Source organism: Cannabis sativa, chromosome 5 (genome assembly GCF_029168945.1).
Source record: "Cannabis sativa cultivar Pink pepper isolate KNU-18-1 chromosome 5, ASM2916894v1, whole genome shotgun sequence".
NCBI classification, from domain to species: domain Eukaryota; kingdom Viridiplantae; phylum Streptophyta; class Magnoliopsida; order Rosales; family Cannabaceae; genus Cannabis; species Cannabis sativa.
The window spans coordinates 34,950,831-34,962,240 of record NC_083605.1 but is presented as its reverse complement, the minus strand read 5'-3'; positions in this window follow the sequence as shown (position 1 = coordinate 34,962,240).

Here is an 11,410-nt window from a genome sequence, read left to right as displayed (position 1 = left end):
TTTATTTATTTTAGTGTTTTATTTTTTGAAAAAGGAAAAAAAAAATATAAAAAACACAAATTTAAAGTTTTTTATGACATTTCTCGTGACTTTTCTTATATTTGTAAGTTTTTTTTTTAAAAAAATACCATATTTAGTATAATTAAATATTTATGCCATATTTATTAAAAATATATATATATATTTATGCCATATAATATATATCAAAATTTATTTTCATTTTTTCATTTTTTTTGTAAATAGCTCCTTTTTTTCAATATTTATTATAAATAAAAGTTTTGCAAATTACAATATTTTGAGATATATAATTTGTTGAAAGAGACCATATGTATTCTATACTAAATTAAATATTTTGATATAAATAAGAAAAGGACTGAAAGCTAAAAAGCATAATACACCAGCGAAGAAGGCAGAACAGTGATAGCATTAGCTCAACCCTCAGCCGACTTTTCTTCAATTACAAACAAAACATCAAAGCTTGATATTTATCACAAAAATAAAACGTTGGCGATGTATTAACTATAAAAATTAATTTTAAAAATATTAAACTATTAAATTTAATTTAATCATAATAAAACAAAAATTAGAATTTCTATAAAAGAAAAAAATTCCTTTAATTTAACTATTTAATAAAACAAAAAATTTCTTTTTATTATATCAACAGTATATTTATAAAAAAATTTAAATGAACTTAACTGATATAATAATACGAACCCATATAACATAAAATAATATTTTTTTTAATTAGATAAAAAAATTATATATTAAAATTCAAATTTTTTTAATAATACACCCATTAAAATGGTATTGGCCATATATATCTATTTGATGTATATAAAAATATGAAATATATATAATTGTTTCGTACTTATTAGCATGCAAATCATAATATTTTTTTAGAGTGATCAGAATTATATTATAGTAATTATCGACGTAGAAGAATATTTTCAGTCAAAAAACTCATTGTCTAACTAAAGATATGCAAAGTCATAATATGAGTTGCTACAAACATTTATATAAGACTAAGTTATCCCTCCAAAATTTATTAGACAAAACAACTTGAGACTACCTACAAGAGGCATCTGATATAAACAATCAAATAGACCAAAACGATCTACAAAAAAAAAAATAAATATAGAAAAGTGGAGTTCCCTATACAATTATAATATTGTGAATTTTTAAATAAAGAATAAAATACAATTATTATTTTAACAAAAAACTTAGCTTAGAAAACTTTTTTCACTCATAATGTTACTATTGTATCGAAACTAATTTGTTATGTCTAATTATTAGAACTAAGTCTTCAAATGTTAAAATATACTAGTCAATAAAACGTGCATTATTCATAGATTTGAGAAATTAATCAAAATAAATTAAATCTCAATTAAAATTAGTTATTTTTCCAAAAAGCTCAATTTGTTAACAAATAAATGATAAAATTATGAAATAAAATAATAAAAAGAAAATTTCTCTAAAATTATTAAAATAAAATTAAAAGGCAAGATTTAAAATTTATGTGTGAAAATTTATAGTAACACTTTTTGAAGTTAAACCTATGAGTAAACAATATACTGTATACTAGCAAAAAAAAAAATATGGTAAATAGTTAAATAAAATAGCACGAACTAAAAAAAAAAAAATAGTATTTTTTTAAGCAAATCATAACATTTGATTAAGAAAGGTAGTATCGATAATATTAAATCTAATTATTAGGTGTTTGATTGGCTTAGTGGATGGTTTCAGAATGATTAGTTTGTTAGATATTTGAGAATGAAATAAGCATTAATAAAAAAATATATATATGACGTGACTATAAATGATTAGTTTTACATGTTTTAAGGTGATAATGAAGTTTACTAGTTTATTGTTCGAACATATATAGTACGTTATATATAAGTTATGAAAGTATAATATTGATAAACGAACGTGAGCATATATTATATTAATTTGCCACTATATAATTAATAATCCAACTTTAATCATATAAACTCATGAGAAAAGTGGAAAGAAAAATTGTAAAATATGTGCTTGGAATGGGAAAACACATATCTATATATATATATATTTTTTTTTTTGAGGGAAACATATCTATATATAGTACCTTCAAAAAAAAAAAATGTATAAGCTGTAATAATTACCTATAGTTAGACAACATTGGTCTATGATTTGAGTTTAGTGCATATATTCTCTCCAAGATGACTTTAAACTTAACACCGTTTATATAAACTAGCAAAAAACTACGTGCGAGGTACGTATACTAAATTTTATGCTAGGTTTTTTCTATGTTATTTGAAAATGAGATTATTATTGAATACTGAATGCAATATATTAGTGTTTAAGAAAACTTAATGATTTAAATATGTTCTTAAGTTAATCCAAAAATAAACTAAAAATTGATGTTTCAATACTTAAAGAAACATTACTTAAATGGGGGTAAGATAAAAAGAAAATTAAAAATCAATCTCTAAATTGTTGATAATTGAAGATAGCATTAGTCTAAAAATTGTAGATAAGAAAACTAATGATAGTCATTGGTGGATTTCAATCTTCATTTTCTTTGATAGAGACAATAGTGTAATTTTTGTATTTTGCACTTTTCATTCTAGCCGGGTCCGCATATATCTGGATTATTCATTTTTTCTTTGATAAATTGAATATGGTAGTGTCGACAAAGCGACGGTGTTCCTGCAAACAGTGATATATTTTCATTTAAGATGATTAGACATGGTGTGCATAATTTATTTAATTAAAAAAATCAACTTATGAAAGGCATGTAAAACTATTTAATTTTTTAAAAACTACACCTCTGCAGTATATTTTATTAGTTGGGCAGCATTACACGAAAATATTTTTTCCACAATATCTGCGAACATGTCAGCAGATAAGCTCTTTGTATTGTCATCAAGTTCAACATATGTTATAGCACTGTAAAATGCATAATAAGATTGTTAGTATATTTTTTTTTATTATTTTAACTTAATTTCAATAACATCATATGTTTTTTGTAATATACCGTGGTGTAGGAAATCCTTCTTGGCCGCATGTTGGCTTGTCACATATAATTTTTTCATCGCGATTGTATAAATCTATTTTTTTACGACATGCGTCACATGACATGTAATAAAAATTCTAGAGAGTATCCGTTATTTTTATTGGCGCCTCAATCCAAAAATATTTTTTCTACATCCAAATCAAATGGTGTTAATAATAGTAAGATATTGTTATTCTTCTGGTTGGGCCTGCTCTCATCCATGTCACTCCACCATCAAACGTCGATTTGAGGTTTGATATCGATCAAAAGGCAGAGAAGGCGAAGTGGGCAGTGCAAATTTTGATGGTATAAGCGAATATTTAATATCAGTTCAAATATTAGTAGGATTTGTTTTATTATTATTTTATTATATATAAATAATATTTTATTATTTTATTAAATAAAAATAAAAAGTCACCCATGAATTTCTCATAAACCAAGAATTTCGATTATATAGGCACACTTTATATAGAATAGATATATCCGAGTCTGAGCTGCCGAGTTCATTTGCCCTTTTAAAAAAATATATTATTTCTATTTAATTTTAGATGAGTGTAATATATTAGTGTATGTATGATTGTATGTAATTTTGTGTAAATTGTGAGAAAAACATTTGAAATATTGTTGCAAAGTTCAAATTAAAGTTTTCACCTACATTTTTGTTCGTTTTCCTTTAGGTATATTAAAAGTTTACATTTATTTAAAGAAATGTTTTCACCAGATTGTCTATTGATTAATTTTTGTTTATTTAATTGTATACAAATAGTTATCATTATTTTTTATATATATTAAATCAAAATAAAAACACAATATTTTATCTAATTATCAAAAAAAAAATTGAAGGAGTGAAGGTAGCTAAATGTATACATATAGTTGTATAGAATTTTTACTTTAGTAGATATTTTTTGCTCCTAAAAGTTCTGCTAAAATTCAAATGGTAACATTCAATTGGTTAGGATTACGTATTATTGGTGTCCTCGCTACCTAGTGAAATAAAAAACTCATAAATAAATAAAGAAAAGTAAATAAAAATATCAGTTATATAGAATGGTATAAGCGAATATTTAATATCAGTTCAAATATTAATAGGATTTGTTTTATTATTATTTTATTATATATAAATAATATTTTATTATTTTATTAAATAAAAATAAAAAGTCACCCATAAATTTCTCATAAACCGAATTTCAGTTATATAGGCACACTTTATATAGAATAGATATATGTATATGTTAGGAATATTACAATAGAAATTAAATATTTTACTTACTAATAACCATAGTAATTTATAGTTTTTGATTTAATTTAATAGTTTAAATTACTGTTTGAAAACTCCACCATAATTAATATATATTCTTTATAATTAATTTTAAATGTTAATTATAGGTTCAACTAACAAATTACAAACCTAATTCAAACTTATTTTTTTTTATTTTTTATTTTATATATTGAAAATTTAGTTCTAATTATATATAATTTTAATTTGAAATTTACATAGAAAAATATTTTAATTAAATTTATTTTTAAATTAGTAATTATACTTATAGAAAATTATAACATATTCAACTTATAATAATCACTCTTAAAATAATTAAAATATTATGAGTTCAATATTTTACTTTCGAAGTAATCGTTTTTTTTTTCTTTTCTTTACTTATATTTAATTTAAAATTTCAATTAATTTAATAATTTTAAAATTCTATCATATTATATTAATTTTGATTCAATCCAATCACCATAATAATTCAAATCCAATCAAATTCACAAATGTGCATATTGAATCAGTTATTTTTTATTGGTTACTTTTTAATATTGAATTACTTAATTTTTTTAATTTTTTTCCACATAACTAACAACGAAATAAAATAAATTATTGTTGTTTTATGTCTCTGCTATACCCATATTTCGAGTAACAATATGGTGTTGACACGTGTAAAAAAACTAACTCGTTATAAAGCAATTAATGCATTCAATTAACTCGCCTAGAAAAATACATGTGGTAGAAATATTCAAACTCACCCTTTTAAAGATAAAGACGAGCTATGAATAATAACTACAGATTGAGAAGATTAGCGAGATGAACGATTAACTTAGAAGGTTCATCTCAGGAAATACAGAATACACACAAAACTGACAATACTTGAAAAGATTAGATAATGAACTATTTACAGAGTTTTTAGCTCATTGACTCACATACTCGCGAGAATGCTAAGAGACTAAAGGTCACATTCCCAGCATGATTCATCTCAAAATTATCATACTGTGATGGTGTCTTGCACTTGCTTCGCCCAACACTTATGAAAGGACGTAAGAAGTATTACTTAGACATATCCAATGAGAGATGCAAAAGTTGATCTATATATTTTGTACAAATAATGGTTTTGTGATATTTTTGCATCAACTTTTACTATTATACTCTAATGTATAACCGTAATTTTAATGCAAAAATTTAATATGACATTTAATGCTCGTATAATAATTTATTAAAAATATAAAATAATAATAATAATAATCATACAATAGTAAATATAAATGTTGACCGAGGTTTTCAACAACCAATTAAATAATGTATAAGAAGAGCTGTAGAAAGTTTAATGCATGAGATTTTTACGTGGTTGGGGCATTAATGAGCCTTAGTCCACGAGTCTTTTGTATTAATAAGAGTATTTATTACAGAGAATGTTCTTGGTAGATTTCTCTCCTATTTTCTCTCTTCGATTCCTTAAAACGAAATCATTCGACCCCTTTTTAATCTGTTTGTGGGGTATTTATAGTGTTTTTCTGGGGAGATCCCTAGGAATGAATCACTTGTCCTTCTATGTTAGCTTCATAGGGGCACATATTCTTGGCAGATAGGAAATAGGAAATACATGATACCGTAGGTATCTTAGGAGTTAGGTGGATATAATCTTTTATCCCCTCTTGACTACTGTGATTTCTCATAATGTAGCCGTCACTAGACTCATCGATTGTAGTGTAATCGCCGTAAAAGGGGGGCTTACGCCATCTGTCATGTCGTTTATGGAAGTTTCAATACGTCTTCCCCCATGCAACATTAAATGAGAAGTGATTGTTCAAGTAATCTCTATAACTCCCGGAACTGCCTTAGCATGGCTCTAGCCTCCCGGAGAGGAAAGATGTGCCTTATGCTCTCCTTCGGGAGGCACCTTCCCTGAGGTGTTCCTTTTTTGTCTAAGACTTAGTTGATTTTCATGAGCGATGGTTCTTCCAGGTCCACGTGTCACCTTTATCCGCATCCACGTATTTTGGGAAAAATCTAAGGCAACAATAAAATAATAATAATTATGAAAGTTTTTTAATACAAATGAGCATGCTAACTAAACTTTAATAATAAAATAATGGTAAATATAAAATCATAGTATTTATTGTGATATAAATTTTGCATTTCTATATTGTGATTTAAATTTGGATCACCTTTTGTTATGTGAGATATTTGCATCACAATTTGGTATACCATTGGAGTAGACTTTTGACAAAGTGAGTTGTAACACCTTAATGCTAAGGCACGCTACAGTGCTTTTTCAATTACAGTACTGTCTTTGCTAATCAAAGAATTTTCTTAAAAAAACGTGTCAAATTAAAACTTTTGTATTGATTAATAAACTTTATAATATACAAAACTATTTACAAAATCTGGGATCTTGTATTTAAACTTTTAACATAATACTTCAAAATACATAATATTCATGTACACAGCGACTACAAAATACAACCCCAAATGTCCCGAGAACGACTCCAGGTCGTGCTGCCTCGACATGTACAACCTCATCTAGCTCAGATTCACTCCTGTTCAGCTTTCGCCTTTCCTTTACCTACACATGGAAGCAGAACTGTGAGTTGACAGACTCAGTAAGAAAAGCATATAATATATCATATAATTTTCGACTTGTATTTAGGCGCTCATACACCTATTTACAAGGCTCAACAGATGAGTAAGAACGTTCTACTAAGGATACGACCATGTACCATGTACCACATGCACTCAGTATACCTTCGTATTAGTGTAGGTAGGGTATGGACCGCACCTTGAGTACTGTTAAGTGTTGTACCACAGACACCTTGTACCTTCCCGTACAAGTGCTGGTAACACCACGATGTATTTTCAGACATCATACACCTTACCAATGCACTCTGTACCGCAACCATACAAGTGTTGATAGTGTATGAATCACAACATATAAGCATGCATATATACATAATATATACATACACTCAGATATTGATATCACACATTATATACAGTTCTTACTTTCTTTCCAGATTAAAGTGTGATGGCTGAACTGAACGGAAAGTCTCGTGCTAGATGGATGCCCTAATCACATTATGAAACTGGGTAAGTTACATGATCAAAACCCTAATTCGGGAAACCTGAACCCACAACCCTAGGTTTTTTGTTATACTCTCTAAGGGTTACTCTAACTCTGGAAATAGGGAAACACCCAACTACGGCACAGAATGGACGAGAATTGAGGAAATGAGAGGCTTGGCGAACCCTGCCAAAACCGGCTACGTGTAAAACCGATTACCCGGTTTGCACCAGTTGACCCAAGAAATTTCATTTCTTGCTCAAAACTCCACCAAACGTAACCAAACCTTCCAAAGTACCTATACAATATATAAACAACATATTCCAGCTAGTATTTCACAGAAAAACCCAATAAAAGTCAACTTGCCATTAAAGACCAAAGCTTTGAGTTTAAAACTCAAACTTGCATAAATTCAACACAACACCACCAACTCAGCTACTAGAAGTTAAAATCAATCAAAATGAATCCTAAACTTTGAAACCTAAACATCCCAAGCCCTAGCAGCCACTAACTCTTGAAATCACAACATGAAACCAATTAAAACCTTAAGAAAACTTAGCTAAAAGTGTCTAGGGTTACCTTAGCTTCAAGAGTGCTTGATTTCTTAGCTTCAATCCAGCCAAACACCAAGGTTTGAGGGTGATTCCCTCTGGTTTTGCCCCAGCCGAAAGAGAGACAGAGAGAGCGTCAAGAGGTTTTTCCTAATTTAATTTTTTTTTCTTTAATTTTTGATTTTCTTCAAATGAGAAAGGGTTAATCGTAGCTGAATAATTTGAGTGGCCAGCTACCTACACCAAACTCAGCCACCTAATCCCTTAATTAAAAAGACTAAAATGCCATTTAAGTCAAAACTTAGGTATTTCCCAAGACTAGGGGTAAAATGGTCAAATTTCATAACCCTGCTTAACCTCGATATTATATTTTCTATAAAATATTTCCCACTAAGAAATAAGGTTCTAAACTTACCCATGTGATCAAACTAGCCATCCATCGCATTTTTCGTTGTCCCCGAGCAAAAATTACAAAAATAACATATTTCACATATAGGACAAATAATACCCCTAGAGTTTAATAAAATCTCCGGAATTGAGAAATTATAACTCTAATATTCATTTCTAATATTAGGGTCCACAAATAATTAATTCATAAATAATCATAAAAATAACATAAATTAGTGCTAATTGCCTTTACTAATCCAAATTACTAAAGCGGTCATTACATGAGCTATATTTTGTATTTACATCACTTATTTGCATCTCCATTGGAGATGCTCTTAAAGTATACTTAGGCGCCGACAACCCTATTCAGAATAGAGTATCTTGGAAGATTATTTGTATTACAAATTTTTTTTAAAAAAAAATTACATAAGAGTTTCGCCATAATAACAAGTTCAATTAATATACTATCATAAAAATTTAAAATAGTTTAATTAATTAAAATTAATCTCAAAATTTAAAAGAACATTACAAAAAATGAATCTTATTGGATCCTAAACTAACAGTGGATCTGGATTGAGCATGTCATCGTTGGAGTCATGGGAACTGTTACCCTAGGTTTTTTTCCAAAATACATGGGCACGGCTATGTATGACACGTGGACCAAGAGGTCACCTCACTCGGGAATCAGTTAAGAATCGTGTAGAAAAGAATAAGTGTGGTTCGGGGAGTAAGCCCCCGGAGCAATACAAAAAGCATGCCCTCTTCTTCGAGAGTTAAAGATATAGTAAGGCATCTACGGGACGAGAATGGCCTATTCGAACAGTCACCTCGCATTTAATGCAGTATGGGGAAATGCGTCTGGGAACACCCATAAGAGGACATGTCACGTAAGCCTTATTTAGGGCGATTACACGATAATCGAAGGGGCTAGTGATGGCTCTATTATGAATAATCACATCAATCAAGGAAGGATGAAGGTTAATCTCACCTAATCCTTACGACACCTACAGTATAGGTAATGCATGCCCTATTTTGTATCTTTTGGGAACTTGTGATTATCCATAGCTAGCACTCAAAGACAAGTATCCCTTTTTAACTATTCCATCAATCTCTATAAATACCGCTGAGAAAAATGGAAGGGGGATCGAAAAAAAGAGAGAGAGAAAAACACACCAAGAACATTCTCTATTAAAGAAATACTCTCATCAATAACAAATACTTCTAGACTACGACTCATTAATGGCCGAACCACGTAAAAATCATCTGCATTAATTATCTCAAAGCTCTATCATTATCTCATTTAATTGGTTGCCAAAAACGTTGCTCAACATTTTTGTGCTTTCATTGAGAGCTTTGGGAAGCGTTGTTTGAAAAATGACAGTCAATAATCGAACCTGCAATGGTGGAAACTCAAAACAACACGCGCCAACCTCGTCCCCCTCAGGATCCTCAGAACCCAGAAGGTGAAGAGGCTGTTTCACAAGTGAATGTGGGCTCTGAGGAACGAGACGAGACAAACGATGAGGAATACAAAGAAAACCTTGAAGGGTACGATACTTATGACGAAGGTAGCTACACTGAGTTGCTGGTCCTAAGGAAAAAAGCAGCTGATCACGAGGCCGAATCGGCCGCCCAAAAAGAGCAGAATAAGAGGATGCAAGAAATAGTGGTTGCCATGCAAAAGGCCATGGAAATAGCTGGAATACGTGTGCATCCCAAAGTCGTGCTTGCGGGACTAGAAGAAACACAAGAGGAGTCCTCGCCAAGCATTCAAAGGCCCAAAACTAGGGAGCCAAGCCCTATACGATATCCTTCAGAGGGAAACCCTAAGGAAAATCCTACTACGATCCCCGTGAGAAATAAGAAGGCTCAGGATCTGTGAAAGGTCTACTTAGATTTCCTAAAAGGGAAAGGTCCGCAGAGGGGAAAGCTCCCTCGAGAGAATCTTGGCCCTCAGGATCGAGAGGACCGAAAGAGTGTATCTATGCACCAAGAACCTGGGGAAAGAGGGAGGAAAGGTTGAAGGCATCCCCCAGTTGATCTAAGGCAAAAAATCAACAAGAAACATGGTGACTTGAGATACCACCTCGAGAAGAAAAACCACGCATTACCAGTATCAGGGGGCGCCTTGAACGAATGAATCTTAGCTGAGTTAGCAATCCTCCGCAAAGACATCGCTAGAGTCTCTCGGAGACAAAAAGGAGATGACTCAGACTCTGATTACGAGGACCGGGAACGATGCGCTTGAAATATCTTAGAAGTGGAACTCCCCAAAAATTTCAAAATGCTCAAAATGGCAACCTACACAGGAGACTCGGTCTGTTGGGTTTTGTGCCCTAAATAAAACTCATTTCAATATAATCAGATTTACTTATTGATAAAGGTCAGAAATAACATTTTATGTTGCATGGTTCACATGATTTATTTCATGAGATATACATATAATGTATGAATTCTATTTAAGTCCAGAACATATGAATTTGTTAATGATTATAGTGTTGTCAGCATAGTGGAATATAATCTTAATTATATGTTCGAAAGTTTATTCCCTGATTTGTCAGTTCACTGGATTTAGATCGGCATGATAATCAGCGATAGGTATTCTTACACCTTGGATAAGTGTTATGTCCTTTCCAGGGCATTGGCAAAGTTTACCAGTATCGGATGTATGGAGTATACATCGGAAGGGACCGATATTGAACTTTGATTAGATTTGTTAAAATTTACCGTAATATCTATTCAATTCAATATCACCTGTTGATCCTAGATCAAATGATCTTAATCCTGATATGGTTAGGTTCGATCTCCAGAGTATTATACATGTTCTTTGATTTGTTAGTTAAGCCTACTTTTGACAGTCAGGGTGATACGTACATTTTGGGAACATGATAGTATAATTGAGTGGGAGCGCTAACATAAATATGGAGTCTATAACTTCTATAGGAATTTAGAAGTGAAACGATGATATCCTTCGAGCTTGGCTAAACAGAGATAAATGGTTGAGATCTCATTTCACTTCGCTGAAATATCATTTATACGGAGCTAAGTGTTTTAAGGATAAAATACATTGAAGGTGTAAGGGCAATTTAGTGCCTATTCAATGTAGATCATCT